General features: G+C 37.1%; 1 protein-coding gene and 1 long non-coding RNA gene across 2 annotated transcripts in view; both read left to right on the forward strand.

Moving 5' to 3' along the window:
* LOC149052060 (uncharacterized) overlaps positions 1–4729 on the forward strand; it is a 4829-nt gene extending 100 nt beyond the window's left edge. Inside the window, exons 1-4 of the long non-coding RNA XR_016180910.1 lie at positions 1–885; positions 1456–1530; positions 3082–4141; positions 4656–4729. The exon at positions 1–885 is cut by the window's left edge and continues 100 nt beyond it. This is a non-coding gene — a long non-coding RNA (uncharacterized LOC149052060). The remainder of the gene's footprint in view (positions 886–1455; positions 1531–3081; positions 4142–4655) is intronic.
* Positions 1–16774, forward strand: part of LOC149052052 (adhesion G protein-coupled receptor L4-like) — a 204298-nt gene that overhangs the window by 117837 nt on the left and 69687 nt on the right. The gene's annotated exons all lie outside the window — the stretch shown is intronic.

The following is a 16774-nucleotide window of genomic DNA, read 5'->3' on the forward strand; positions in this document are numbered from 1 at the left end:
TTGGCCTGTTAGCTCAGTTGGTAGAGCGCTGCACCGGTATCGCAGAGGTCCGAAAGGTTATTTAGTCTCCATAGAAACAGAAGAAGAATGGCAGTTTATCAAGCGTGAGATTCAAAAGCGTGGTACTTGGAATGCTAGTGCGTGGCACATTGGTTTAGAGAAGAAAGGCAAGGTTTGGACTTGGCTGAGTGGAGAAACACTGAATATTTCGAAATGGCGAGATTCTGAGCCAGGTGGTAACGACAAAAGGGCGGAGATATCTAAGAATGGAGGCTTCTTTCATAGTATCTCTAAGCTTAGTAGAAATGCCTATATTTGCGAGACGAAAATTTATCTGAGCTCACAGAAGTATTTTGTGGTCTTTTGTCTCTATTGTTTAAAAACCCACAAGCAAAAAAGCAAAGGCATCGGTGTCACGCCTACTGTTGTCTCCTTCGCAGCTGTTGCTTGGTCTCGTCACACATCGCACTCTATTCCTCGTTAGGGAGAGAGCGCGTTGCGTGACGAGACCAAAGAGACTACGCTTACTGCAGTACCTTTGACAGGGAGAAAATTAACATTGCTTATTTCCAGTTAGTTGCCTGCAAAATGTAATTCCACATAATTTTACTACAAAAGGCAAAACCACACCTAGTTTCTCTGAACTCATTCAGGTAGTGTCTAAAAACCCTCTAAGCAAAAGTAAAATGCATCGGTGCCCCGCTGAACGTTGTCTCCTTCGCAACTGTTGTTTGGTCTCGCCACACAACGCCCTCTATTCCTCGTCAGAGAGAGGGAGCGCGTTGGTGATGGAATCTGATTGGTGGAAAACGATTCAAGCACCTGTAAAACTGCAGTCTAATGATTGGGAATGTTTGACTCTTGTTTACGTAATACGCGACGGAAGTAAGTTGTTTGGCGTGAGTGTTGTGAGAAAAGGAGCAGGTAAAACACCTTTAAACTTAAAATGATGCAACAAGTTAAATACAAACCTTTCATATCCCGATAAATCTCGACCTCAATCGACGAGGCTCTTACTAAGGCCACAAACCATTTCACTTATTAAATGAGTTCAAAATTTCTGGTTTATGTAATTCTTTATGCACGGCCCCACGATTCCATGACATCATTTACGAGAAAACAATACTCAAACGATGTGAGATATCCAAATGCTATGACGAAATTGGTGCGAGATATATCCCCTAATGCGGCAATCTGATTATTGTGAGATATATACTCAAAAAGCGACAGTCTGATTGTTGCGAAATAAATACCCTTATGTGGCGATCAGATTAGTGCGAGCAACGTATCATTCTACACAGTTTTTATGATAAAAAATTACGAAAAAAATTATTTCCGGTGCAGGTGCAAAGCAGCGCTTAACTTGAATGGTAGTGCTGCTCACAACGGAACAATTTGTCTACTTTTTGGGTTAATTAATTCTTCTGTATTGTATTTGTATTATTTTTTCATCAGATCCAGCTTCTGGACAAAACTTTTTGCAGGACTCTTACCCTGACTACGTTGGACCACCTTGCACGCAACAATATGGTAAGAAGAGTTAGTCTCTGTAATGGTGTACAATATGTCTCAAGTACAACAAATGACCCGTTCTCCCACTCTCAGAAAAGCAAAATTACAAAATGATAACAGGAGACAGCTCAAGATAAAATAACAAATTAATATGTCATATTCAGCGGTTTAACAATTAATAGGCGCGGATATTTTGCGATATTTTTTCCGAGCCCCTTAGGGGCGAATTAAAAAGACAAAAACTGGGCAAAATTTGTGCTTGTCTTATATGTTAAACCAGTGATTAAGGGATGTATTATTGCATTATTATTTCATTTACTAGTATTTTCCATAAACATCTTACAGCTCTATCTGAGCATCGATCATACCAGAAGTGTGCGAAAGACGAAAATAATGCAAAGGAAACAATGAGAGTGTACTATACAACCATCCGAGAGGATTTAAGACTTTTGATCGTTCATAGCGGCCATCACTGTCACTTTTCAGGATCTTCTCTGTGACACACATGTTTTTTTTTTTAATTCTAGGCAAAGGAGTATGTTTCAAAATTATGCGGAGTAAATATTACAAGAAAGGGTTCCATACGGGTATCCAATTTTCATAACTTAACGGCTTTTTAACTTCGATAGATAAACGATAAAAAGTAATTATTACATGCATACCGAGATTTAAGCGCCAATAAGCATCGAGATAAAAATAGTCTCTTCACGTCAGAGAAGCCAGCTCATTGATCCTACGATTTTTTTGACCAGTGAAAAACGACGTATCGATTTTCACCAGTGAAGATATCTGTGTTGCTCGCTCGCCGTTCCTCTTGACTGACAAGTAACACATTCTAACAGCTTAGGCGTATTTTTCCTTAGAAAGATGGCTTCAAATCAGACAAACCGTTTTCAGAGCCTAAATTCATTAGTAGAAGAGTTCACAGAAGGACAGGAAAATGAAAACACCAAGAAAAAGACAGAACACGATGTTGCTCTGTTCCACGAATTTTCTTGTTTTGAAAGGCGGAAGGAGTCTCGAGTTTTCGCTTCTGTATTTCAAATTTTAAACATCCGTGGAACTATTTCGACATACTTTCAGAATGTCTTGTTTTAATTCTAACTAGTTCTGCCTTTTAACGGCATTTTTACTTGATGATTTAAAAGTAAAGTATTTTACAAGGAAGCCATTTCAGTGCAACTCTCGAACTGCGAGGCGGCTTGACGCGTTGTTTTCCTTTGAAAGAAAATAAAAATAAGTTTATCTTTGAGTTCTGTTCGCCCATGAATTTCGGTATGTATATAATGAATAAGTTATTTGACGGTTAGTTCGCTTGTGTGATTTTTATTTACTCGTGAAATAACCTATAAATATATAACCTTCAAGAATAAACCACTATTCAAGCTATATGAGGTGAGAATGGTGAGGCACAAAAAAATAATCCAGGCCCCTAAAATAGTTCTTTAGCAAATGAATACCCTGAACACCATTTGGAGCCTCCTGTTGGACTTTTTCCACATCTTTAATATGAATTGTATATGTGAGACTGGCTTGTCAATGACATGGAAATATTTTATGTAATTGTAGGAGGCGGTTACTGTGTTTGAAGATTTCACCTTGAAAATCAAAAACATCACAAAAGACAAGGCAGGCAAGGAAGAGGTTAAAACACTGAGAAAATCCATTTTTGAGGTGGCAGAGGCCGTCGAGAAATTTGCTCTTAATTTTAGCAAGCGACACCAGAGTGGAATGAAGTCTTCAGAAAGGATCGTTTCCCCAAAAATGGATGAGGCCGTGGCACTCAATTCTGTTTAGTTTCAAAGTCTATTCCTTTGCTACTTACTGACTTGCTGTGTGACCTAATGAGTTGTCTTATTCCCTATAGCTAGATGATTTAAGAACTCAGTTATAAACCCAACTTTTTAGAAACATTGTTGTTGGATGTCATCAAATTATCTGTTTTTTTAAATTTGTTTGACACTGATTTCTCGCGGTGGAGAAGGAAATTCAAGGTATTCTTAAACAATCAACAAGTGAGAATCGGAATCCTTCAAATTGTGAAACCTTTCCCTTGCTCTGTTATTGGAAACTTTTCTTAAATAATAGATTGGTAACACTTTACTAACTGAAATTGAGAAATCTAACAAATACTTTCCGCATACTTCATACTATACACTGGGCTCAAAATTGGCCTATCGTCTGCGATGCATATAAATGCAAAATTTTTAACCGTACTTGTAAAAACTCCCCAGGGAACTCTATAGTTCTCCAAAGAGACGGTTCGAGGAACGAATTGAGTTTTGAAAATTTTAGTCCGTACAGTACTTCTCACTTTTTCATCAGTTTTACATTTAAAAACGTTTTATAAATGGTTGAAATCGTCGAATAGTCCTTGAAGGGCAAATAAGATACAAAAAATACACGTCCATCCAATAAGATTACTAAATATTTGTGTATACCGCAAAACGCATGTTTGTGTAGATGTGCTATTGTAAATTTCACCGTAACTTCTTTCATTTCTTCTTTTTTTTCCCGACAGTTTTGGCCATTCAAAAAGCCTATCGCCAGAACGCAAGAGGCTTCCACTTTGAGGAACAACAATGGCAAGCGAGGATCAATATCGCTTCTTCAAATTTTGAGGAAAATGGTTCGTATTAACTATTGTGGTAGCTTTGCAACTTTTAGTAATTACCTTGGTTTCTCCAATCGAAATTTCTGTATTGAAATAAAGTCTCATATAAATGCGCCTCCTTAGTTTACATAGTCTATCTTCTTTGATCATTCGCCCTCCTTATAATGTTATTTAATAACATTTTTTGTTGATTCTTGGGGGGTTTTAAGGATCACTGGTAGTTGCGACTATGTACAAGGATCTCCATGATCTACTTCTGACAGATTAAACCGTCTGGAATGAAACAGACAACCAAAGGTGACGTTATTTTCATATTATTCCATGTCGTTTACCCCCAAAAACACATAACTCGGAAACACATAAGATCTAAGTTCAACTAACCTGAACTAAGAGACTTTCCAAAAACCCTAACTAAGGTTGGAGGACTCTCTGACCGTTCCACCTTTATTAAAATTCGCTTGAATCTATCAAAAGTATGTAATGTTGCTTCCTTGCTTCTGAGCCATTTTCAAATACAATTTCTTCATAGGTATATTAGCTCCAGGATAATGGCCGTAACTATGGACCCCAAGGCGAGGAAATTGCGAGAAAACGTCAGCCTAAAGTTCAAAAACCTAAAGGTAACATGAAAATTAGTTGCAATCCGTTGTTTTGATTTATTCTGGGTGTCACGTGGCTATTCGGTCTCCTCTCGCCTGTAAATAAAGCTTTCGTTTACATCTTCACCATACTTAACTCTGCTCAGGTCAGTGTTCGATGGTAACATTCAAAATTATTCAATCTCTGTCATTATTTTGTTTTCTAACCAAGTAAGACGTCGTTAGAATTGTCACATGATATTTTTTGGAATTTTGAAAACAAAAAGCTATTAACTAGGCAAGAGAAGACAGACCTCTTTGGGATTATGAGATATGCAATTTTCCTTCTTTCTTGGAAATCTTAATAGATATTTGACTAGTTTGTTTGCATATTGTAAAAAGTAATGATCCGAAAATCATGTTTCTGTTGCAGGGTTTCCTGATTTTTGCTCTGCACTGCATGCTAAACACTCAGGTAAGAAAAAACATCAAACCGATTATTAACTCCATATCATTAATCTTTAGTGTTTCGATAAATATCCGAGTACTAGTGCTAAGAACCATATTTCATGTTGCTCGTCTATCTGCAGATCAGAGAGCGATTCAAAAGAAAGATGAATGTTGTTTTTCCATCTTCTATAAAAAACAACTCCACAAGGAAGAGCTTACAGGTCAATCCAAGTGGGGTCAGCGATGTATGGGTAGTTGAATTGCAGTCTTGTACTGAATTTGAATCGAAATCGCACTTAACTTAAATAACTGGATCCAGCCAACCGGAAATGACAGTCGTTTACCTAGTAAAATCACTTATTTAACAGCAATAAGTCGGTTATGATTGATCTGACCTGCGATCTGCAGCTGAAAAGAGGTCTTTCTTTTCATTATTGTTTAAGCACTCAACTAGCTGTAATTGCAACCTATCTTCTTTAGGATTATAAGTTTATTTTCTAGGCGATCGTATATTTGCAGGCAAGATTCATCTAAATAAACCAATCTATAAATTTAAATTTCTAATGGCTCAGTACCTTGATGACTGTCCTTCGACTAAGACCACAGTCTGCTAAAGACGAGGCGGGGATTTTTACTCGGAAATCACGACTCTTCTTTCTTTAAAAACCACTCTCGCACGCAGCTTTAATTAAATGTATTTATCTTTTGATTCTTGCGCGCTAACTTTCTGTGCTTACTGCATGATTATTTGACATTCGACGTTTCACTTATTAAGTTTACAAACTTCTCACCCAACGCTGTCATTACTTTTAACAGTAAGCTATGGATAATGATAACTGAAGCCCAGTCGTGCAGGAATGAAAAACCAAGGAACTTTCCGGAGCATTTTATTAGGTAACGTAGTTATGATGTAAATCCACTACCAATATAGTTGTGTTGTAAGCTTCCGGAATTTTTGAGAGTGCTTTGTACATAAGGCCTGACAGTCGTGTAGCAGTAGTGCTTGTTGTTGTCGGGAGTGACTGACTTTTCAGAAAGCTATAGCGAGAGAGACTTACTGTGGAAGATTGTTAATTTGGAGGCACTTTAGAGACAACTGTGAGATTGTGTCAGTGTTGAGCTAAGAAATAGTTTTTGGTGGGCTTCTATCAGTTTATTTAAGGATAATTATTCTACTTCCTTTAAGAGTCGCTCCTTGGTGAGAATAAGTTGTCTAATAAATTAGTTGGGTTTGTTGATAAATGATGTTCTTTCTGTCGGTTAAATAATAATAATAGTCTCAGCACGTGGCGCTGACATTCAAAGTTGTTGCTTAATGAATAAGTAGATGAATACGTAAATGTTTGAGTAAATAAACAACTAATTTAGAAAGAACAGAAAAACCCCCTATGACTGGATATTTTGTGGATCAGTTACATTTACCCATTTGTTATTCGCTATTCCTAAGATAAGGAGTATCGGTTTGAATCGAAAATACATCGATTAATAGGGAATTCAACTGGGCCAATGTTACCCGGAAATGGCGTAAAAACACATCATTCAACAGCGATTAAAGAACTTTTACACAGAGTATACAATTTAAAGTGAGAGGCGGAGACGAAGCATTGAATAGGAATTTCAACAAGCCAGAGAAGGAGTCGATTATTTACAACAGTCTAGGTTTTGTCATACCCACTTATAAATATACATGGATGACGAAGTGTACGATTTAGGCGGAAGAAGTTGAAAAAAAATAATTATCCTAGAATATGCAAGTATATTTCTACCTACACCGCTCAAATGCAATACGTCAAAGCGCTTCAAGCTTCCATTGACTAAATACATCGCAACTAGGACTAGGGAATATTCCAGAATAAATAATCAATTATTCCTTGAGCGCATAGAGATTAGTAGTAGAGTATAATGTCTCGCCCACAGAGCACATCACTCTGACCCAGGAACGTCTCGCGCAAAGAGCATTTGACCTCACCCCTCTTTCTAAAATGTTGGAATTCAAACATTTGAACACAAAAGTGATAGTCTGCATGACGCTTTTGCAGGGGAGAGTTGTTTTGAAGGCTGAACATTAAACTATGGCCGTTAGCCTCCGTTAGTTTTCTGATCAAGTAACGATTGACTTTATGTAAACTCACATCGAACTTATGATCTGAGATAACCGAGAAGAAATCCTTTGAATCGGAGTTTGCGGTATAAAAATAATAGTATCGTGGTATAAAAATAATAATACACCTTAATTAACACACGAGCGAGTTAGTCCATCACTTTTGAAGGCATACGAACTAATTAGACCCATCAAATGAAACGTGCAGCATGTCATAGGCGAGATGAATAAAAAGGAATCATTTCCATTTATGCATACGAAGAGATGGCATACTAGCTTTAGCTGCCCGTTGATAAAACAGAAGTTTGTTTAAGACAACTTTCATATAGCAGAGCTCATAAAGAAACTACCATTCTTAACATCAATTACTTTTGAGCTGCTTCTTTACAAAACTTCAACTAAAAAAGTGTTTTATAATATGGTGGTTTTTTTCGATTGTATTAATAGAAACAATGCTCTACATCTGGTGGAAGCTGCTTTTTGCCCATTGGTCCGTCTATGACAGAAAGAACAAAAATGGAGGCAAACGCCATGACCATGTGATCAGAGATCATGATTTGCATTAAACTCTATATCGTACGAAGGGATTTACGAGGATGCCTCAAATCCGCAACTCTAAAGCGAGGTGAATCAACTATAAGCGTAACGATAACTCTCGACGGCAACCTTTGATTATCTTGGTTACGATGAAGTGGATGATAAATGGCAATGAATCCGTCAAAATTTCCAAAACCCTTTTAACATGCTTTATGCTGGGTAAGTACGACACTAGTTATTCCTGTTTTTTCTTAGGTAGCTATGACACCGTCGAAATTAACTTTCCATATTTTAAATAGTTATTTCGATTTTTACTCCTACGGAACTCTAATAACGAAACAAAACGAACTCTACACATGTCGTTTCTAACCTATCGGTCCATCATTAAAGCAAAACTTGGGGATCTTTGTATCATCGACATTATCATTATTATAGGTTTCTCAATATTTTTCACTTTCCATACAATTCCAAAATATTTTTTAAAAAATTAATAACCCGGAATGACACATTCGTATAAGTGCAAAGACAGCTGTTGACAGCAACCTATATTAGTATCGTGCGCTTGATGAATTGCGAGATGAGTACAACTGAGTCCAATAAAGTGTGCAGTTTTTTTTTTAAAGTTGTGCGCTATGTTAGAACTACCTTAGTAATATCTTGACTTTCCATTTGCGAAAAAATTATATCGATTTCGGGACGTCCTGTGAAAGTCAGCCAAACCAATCCGTGAAAAAAATTGTCAGGTCGTGGTTATTTGGCACTCTTAATTAAAACAAAACCTAGCAGACTCTAAAGATGTCCGCATTAAACTCTTAGTTTATAACTGAAGAAGGATCTCTTATAAATTGGATTCCTGAAGCAATTTATACAGAGCAAAGTTATCATAAAGCAAATAGCGCAAGCGAGACATTCACGCGGTGGTCATGTTTTTTGCGTCATGGTGGTCCACAAAACAGCTTTGGCAGCCATATTAAGGATGCAGGAACACAACAGCTTAATTGCTGTCGTCTTAGGTCTTTATGACAAGATGTCAAAAGGGAAAGACGTCTCCTCTTTTTATGCTTCAGATGGTTGTTGTACATTCGACGTGCTTAGACAAACGATCAAACTTAATCAACAGGGTCCACTTAAATTGGAACTAGATTAGACTGATTTCAAGTTTGATATTCGACCGTGGGGTTGGAAAAAATGGTTGAATTGGTGTACTTTTTCCTTAATCATCGTACGTTAAAACACCATACCTCTTCTTGAAATTTGATAATTGATTTTCAGAATAAGCTGAGGGGTTAATATGAAGTGCACTCACAGAAACATAATTGAAATAACCCTTAAAAATAAAACATTTTTTTCTGTATTCAGCAATGAACTCCTTTTTTTTCTTTTTTGATTTATGCTCAAGTAAAAAAATTGGGCTTTTAATAAAGTCCTCTATCCAGTCGTGTTTAATGGATTACCCTGAAATTCTACGAGCATTACGGGCGATGATGTTACTTTATGCCTCGTGTTCCTCATTCCAGGGTCATGTGCAATAAATTCCAGCCTAAAGGTTCGCTGAGAGCCTTCGGATGAGGCGTTATTCATATATTGCGGAACCCAAACCGTTTAAGCTATCAAATTATTTTTTAATTATTAACACTCAGGGTAAATGACTGCTAACTGCTCGCCAAATCGGACGTCATAGACAATTTAAACATATTTCTCTTCTTTGTACCCGAGAGCAAACTTTATACTTATCTCATTGCTCTTCATATACAAAATAAAAAAAAAAAAGAAATTTATATATATACATGGGTTCCGGAGGTTCGACGGTCTGCTGATCCATAGTTTAGTAACACCCAAGAATATTGAAATTTCCTCACAAAATTTTGGAGACCAATCACTCAAGATTCAAATTGTGCAGAACTCAGATTTGAAACCCGATTCCTTCGCTTAAAGAAACAGCCGTAGTCCGTTTTGAATTGCTGCAAACTAAAACGAAATGCTATTTTTATTCTGGATAGCGCATTTTACATCCTTTTCATTGTTTTATAATTTGGTTGCACTCCGAATAACCCGTTTAAAGAATTTTCCGAAATACATTCGCGAAGGTCTACCGTATCCTTATAAATATTTTCCACATTTAACAATTTTTGTTCAGCTGGTTGGTAAATTGCGGAGATGCGGCATTTATCAAAATTTCTCTGTCTGCTCCCTACTAAGGTAATAAATTCGTGGGTAGATATCAAAGGGCGTGTAGCAAATAAAATGCATTAGCACCATCTAACTCGAAATCTAATAGACTTTTTCATTGTTTCAAATATTATTCTTGAGATAACAATCAATTTATTTGCTTAATCTCTTCCACAGTCATCTTTCATTTGTTGATGGATTTGCCAGGAACAGGTTAGGCAAAGTAATTTCAATTTTAACATTTATGCACCTTAACATGAACGGTAAAAAATAGATAATATCTGACTGATTGTGCCAATAATGAGCCATAGACCTCCTGTTAGAATTACATCGGATTGTGATTTAAAACGTAAGTTGGAGAGCAAAACAAAAATTCAATGAATAACGGTGCTATCACCCTGATCTCCCCAATTTCCACTTTTAAAACGTTACAAAGCCTAATTGTAGTTTTTGCTTCAGTGAGGTAGAGGATTTTGATGCCCATCATTTGTTATTAAAATTAATTGTATAAAAAACACCTATCCGTGTCCATCATCAGCATTATTACATGATTGTAAATATATGAAAACATATATGTGCACTGCGGTTGATGAACAGTTATGAACACTACCTAAGTAGTAGAGAAAATGTGGCCCGAAAAAAAAAATTCAGTTTCCAGTTGGCCTGTTAGCTCAGTTGGTAGAGCGCTACACCGGTATCGCAGAGGTCATGCATTCAATTCCCGTATATAACCGTTCATAGAGGATTGAGGATCGCTTCTATATTCGTATCAGCTTTATTGTTATCATCAGTATGCGTTTTTTTTCGTTTATTTATTTATTCATTTATTCTTTCTCATAGAGTGCCAAGCAACTTGTTTCAAAAACTCCTCTTACTTTTTTTCGAAAAGCGGAAGATATTGGGATAACAACAATGGTGCTTGCTCCTACCAGAATGGTTATTTAGTCTCCATAGAAACTGAAGAAGAATGGCAATTTATCAATCGTGAGATTCAAAAGCGTGGTACTTCGAATGCTAGTGCGTGGCACATTGGTTTAGAGGAGAAAGGCGGGGTTTGGACTTGGCTGAGTGGAGAACAACTGAATATTTCGAAATGGCGAGATTCTAAGCCAGGTGGTGACGACAAAAGGGCGGAGATAACTAAGAATGGAGGGCTCTTTAATAGTATCTCTTCGCGTAGAAGAAATGCCTATATTTGCGAGACGCCCGGAGGTAAGATCACATTCCAACCATAAAGTTAAGAACTTGTTCATGCTTAGCGTGCGTATCACTAGTTATGGGTGCACGCGGGAAGTTTGGAGAGCACGAAAAATGCGTAAGAGTAGCTCGAGGCGCAGCCGATAGCAACTCTAGCTTTTTGAGTGCTCTCCAGACTTCTCAAGTGCATCCATAATTCGATATACGCACAGCTAAAAGCATGAGCAAATTCTTTTATAGTAGAGCGACAACAAGGATCTGCGCTAAGAAGCCTTTTATTGAGATAGAGTGCAAAATTCTCACAACGCACAAAAACTAAAGAAACGTCCCTATTGGCTGGTTAAAAACACGACACATTTTATACTTTGGTTTTAGCGAGAACTTTTGATCCAGTTAACCGATAACCGTGAATGAAAATCTCAAAGTTTACAGAGAAATGGAGAAAATCAAAGCCAAATGAACTCATGAATGAATTCCCAGTGGATCAGGACCTAAAAGATTAATGCCGATTGAAAAATTGGGCAGTTCTTCGCTGGTTTCTTTCGTATTCCTAAGAGAGGGAAACTGCACTGCAGCTTAACAGGACAGAAATTCTGAAGCCAGGTAAAAAAAAAAAAAAAAAGTTCACGTCATCTTATTTACGCACGGGCGTGCGCAAATAAAGATTTTGTTCATAGAAACTCAGTAGGACTTGTATAGGGCAAGCACGCAGGCTATGTTATGATATATTATGTGCTGAAAAATTACAGTCTTGCAGTTGTGTCATGAAAATTGCTCTTGCTTCTTAAAAGTAAAATTATTGTTCACAGAATATGCTCAGCTCACCTAACTTGTACGTGTGAGCAGTGAATGAATTTTAAAGCGCGTATTAGTTGTTGAACATACCAATTTCCGGGAGACATGTTTCAAAAGGAAATTGAATTACTCTAGTATTGTCCTTTCTTGCACCAACTACAGCTGGAAAACAGCGACCGAAATCGTACGTTTCCCAACTTTTGTCCAGCGCGCTGCGGTTAGGATAATCTAGCCGACAGAATTTTCCTTTGCCACAAGTTACCAGGCGTGTTCACTGAGATTAGTGAGTGTATGTATGTTATTTGAACATAACGAATCCAAGTATTTTATTTTTCTGTATGTGTGCGTGTTTGTGTTTCTTGTAGTTAGTGATAAATGTTATTTACTGACAGGGAGGTCCGTATTGGGTAAGATTGTGCCCGAGGTCTTGACCACCGGTACTTTAGGCAGAGTGCAGTTTTTCCCAATATGGACCGACCTCAGCTGGTGAATAACAGTTTTTTCGTAAACTTTACGAAATGTTTTCCAAAAGAACCCTAATGAGTCAGGGCTGTAATTACGGCAAAGTCCTCCATGAACTGAAAAATTTTTGGGCGAGTACGTGGAACAGACTGAGGTATTGCAATTTAAAGAATGGCTTCACCGAAATATTTTTATTTGTGTAATAAAAAAAGGTGATTCAAAACAGAGTTTCAAACATTTTTTGTACAAATATCTGTCAAAATCTGACACCTGTCTAGTAGAAAGCGCGCAAGAAAAAAACACAAGCACACTTTAAAAATATCAACAACAACAGCCACAACAACCACAACGGGTGCTGGTTTGGTAAACAAACTTAAGTGAAAAGTAATTGTAAGTAAATTCAAGTCTAGGTTTTGAAGTTGTGGGATTTTGCTCGTTTGTTTGGTGCAATCACGTGTGTAAGTCTTGTCTTTCATGGAGAGGGAGAGTTTTCATGCAGCTTTTTCTCGTTCAATTCCTTCGTTATCTGTCGTGAAATTAACGAAGCAATGTCTAATTTGAACGGAACTGCAAAGACTTGTCGAAAGCGTATTTGAAGTATAGAAGACTTCGCTCACTGGTTTTCAAGGGGAAAATTTTTTGAGAATTCACATATAAAACGAACAAAATTTTCATCATTGAACTCAATTGTAAACAAATACCTCACAATTTAACTTTCTGAGTTACTTCTAATAAAGGTTTAGGTTAATCACGAACGGTTTTAGGCCGCGCGTCAACCCATTTAATGACATATTTCCTACCACAATTCATTTCAAAACCAGTTTTTTTTCCCGGCAACCAAAGTGATTTGGGAGAGATAGAGAGGATTAATAAGTTATTAATCGGCTTGGTTTTCTTTAAAATGTTTGTTTAGTTTTAACAACTGAGTTGAAATCGTAAATTGGCCACCGTAAAGAGTTTAAAGGCTTCAAACTCCTAACGGTGGCCAATTTGTGTTTTCATCTCAGTTATTAACACTAAATTAGCTGCTATATTCTCCCACCGACGCAGCACCGCAGTTTCTTTAGAAACTTATCGCCTTTATCTCTTTGAAATGATTTGCTTAAAAATACTGCTTGGCCGGCAAAACGAAATATAGTTATGAAAAATGGCAACAAAGCTAGGGATGTAGAAATAGGAAATTCCGGACCGCATTATAGATCAATAAGATTTCAGGATTCGTAACTGCGCCCTCTGAGAAAAACAAATGATAAATACAGTTCTTTCGAGAAAGGTTGTCGGAAAAAAGTGTGTCGGAAGTGCAAGCGATAACCCCGAAAGGTATTACGGGTAGCTTTTAGGTCATGGCTAGACTTGACCTCAGAGTTCAGGGAAAGCTAAGAAAATGTCACTTTAGGAACGAGGCATCACAGGTTTAATGAACTTATTTTATTTACAAGACTGATTTTAAATTCTAAACTGCACGAAAAACGAAAAACAGATCGAGCCAACCCTAATTAATTTATCCTTAAATTTTTATATGCATATTGCATTGATAACCGTTACCCACATAATAATTTTCAGATTGCCGCGAGCAATCTTTACCTTTTTATATGCATCTTGATAACCGTTACCCAGATAATAATTTGCAGATTGCCGCGTGCACTTTAAATTGCTGCTCTTTTGCACTTTTCCCGTAACAACTGTGTACCGTTAACTGCGTATCTCCAGTTGAACATTTATAAGAACTTATATTCACATTTGATTTTACGTTTTTAAGTCTGTTCAGGTTGGAAGGGGGGGGGGGGGGGGAATTTGAGGCGTCGGCTCAACGAGGAACTAATTAATATTTAAAAACTCAACTACCAAAATTACATGAATTCACAGATGATCTTAGCTAATGGGACGTTACGTAAGTCAGAAAGGTAGGTCAGAGATGGCGGACGCCGTAGTGAAGAAAGATGTGTTGTATCAATTGACACTGATCAACCATCATATTAAAAAAATAGGAATCAAATAGAGAATAAGTTACGTTTCCATCTCATTTATGTTTCTCCTTTATTGAGATTGTGATTATAATCATTTTATGTTATCATCATTACTATAATTATGACTTTATTTGTCATCATTGTGATAATTAGTATTTTTGTTGTGATCTCTACCATTTTTTAGAATGCCCAAATATAACTTTTAATAACTCTTGGTACATAATTTCTGTGAATGGATGGTCCTGGCAGTGGAGCAGAGACAACTGCCAAAGGCAAGGAGGGGACTTAGTTTCCTTTGAAACCGAAGAGGAATGGAATTTCATGAATGACGAGATTCAAGGGCGAAATACTACGAACTATAGAAATAAATGGAATATTGGTTTAGCAAAAAAAGCCGGAAAATGGACCTGGCTGAGTGGAAGACCGCTGACTATTCGTAAATGGGGAATAAGGGAGCCAAGTAGTGAACACGACGCGGCTTTTATGTACAAGCTGAACAATAATGGCGAGCGGGGCGTGTTTGGTGGTGTTAGTCGTACACGTTGGGGAAACCAACACGCTTATATTTGTGAGATTTCCAAGGGTGAGTTGATTTTTTGTCGTTGTTGTTGTTTTAAATGTTATTTCAATTAACTTAAAAAGCGCTAGAAGCGCTTAAGCGTAATAAAAACATTCTTTGCTAAAGTTTGTGACGTAGAAGACAGAATTTAATTAAACCTTCTGACAATCAGGATCAAGTTTACACTTAAATTTACATAAATGAAAAGATGTTTGAAACAATCTCAGAGAAAGTTTTTATTAAATACATGTCTAACGTTTAACCATGTGAGTAGAGGGAAGTTACACTGTGGTTCTGTTACTGTCACTATTACGAGTAAAAACAGTTGTGACACTTTATGTTATCAGTTATTTTCATGTACCGGTAGTTCATTTATCCTTCCGCTTGAATAAAATGATGGTGAATACCAATCGCAAAGAATTATTAGTCCGATTGCTTTGTTAGATAATAACGCATGATGATGTGAAGTGCATTATTTTTGTGAAGAGCTTATGACTCATGTCGGTTAAGATACATGCCAATTATCACTTTATAAAATGAATGCAAAAGACTTGTAGATGTTCTTCGCATTGGGGAATCAATTTTATGGTTATCGTATTCTATTTTAATACCCGATCGTTTTGAACTGTAAATTTGTAGGGGCTGATTTCAATGTAACGCAAAATGTGCAGTGAATATAATAAACAGACCATTCTGCATCTCATCGAAATATATCGGACATTTCGGTCGAATTAGCAACGAGCACTCTTTAGCGAGGGCTACCTCAGTTTTCATACGTCACCAGAAGGTGTAGAAACATTTTCTTGGGTTGGAATTTAATTGATATAATAGTAGGTCATGATCAGGATTGGGTATGCTTGAGCGTTATCTTCATAATATGACAGAAGTAAGTTATTTAGCGTATGCGTTGTGAGAGAAGGAGCAGATAAAACGCCTTTGAACTTAACTTTGAACTAAAAAGTGAAACAAAAAGTTAAATGCAAACCTTTCACATTCCGATATAGAAATCTTGACCTTAATTGACGAGACTCTTGCGAAGCCCAAAAACCATTGCACTTATTAAATGAGTCCAATATTTCTGGGTAATGTCATTATTTGTGCACGGCCTCCTGATTCCATAACATCATGTACGAGAAAAGAATTCCCAAACGCTGTGATTGGTGCAAGATATCAAAATGCTACGATGTAATTGGTGTCAGATACATACCCTAACGCGGCAATCTGGCTGGTGTGAGATACATACCAAAAAAGCGACAATCCAATTGCTGCAAAGTACACACCTTTGTGCGGCGATCTGATTGGTGCGAGCAACATACCACTCTACACGCAAACATAGTTATTTTCTATGACAAAAACTACCAAAAAATCATTATTTCCGGTGCAGGCGCAAAGCAGCGCTTATCTTGAATAGTAGTGCTTCTCCGAACAGAAGAATTTTATTACTTTTTTGAATAATTAATTCTTATGTATTGCAATTGTTATATTTTTTCAGCAAATCCAGCTCCTGGACGGAACTTTTCGCAGGACTCTTACACAGACTACGTTGGACCACCTTGCACGCAACAATATGGTAAGAAGAGTTGGTCACTATAATGTAATTGTGATAGAAAAACACCGTTGTTGCACGAAAACTTGAAGGCTAGAGTCATGTTTTCACTTACTTTTCACTAAGGTTGTTATAGTTCCTGTGCGATTCAAGTTTCGCCTTGCGTTATGCGTTTCTTTTTGCTTGAGAGAAAACACGAAACCGGCTTTTGTAAAACTAAAGACGGTAAATTTTAATTCACGCGAAGAAATTTTTACTGGATATTACATCAGGAGATCAGATAGATG

The sequence above is a fragment of the Pocillopora damicornis genome, chromosome 1, assembly GCF_964200805.1.
Source record: "Pocillopora damicornis chromosome 1, jaPocDami1.2, whole genome shotgun sequence".
NCBI lineage: Eukaryota > Metazoa > Cnidaria > Anthozoa > Scleractinia > Pocilloporidae > Pocillopora > Pocillopora damicornis.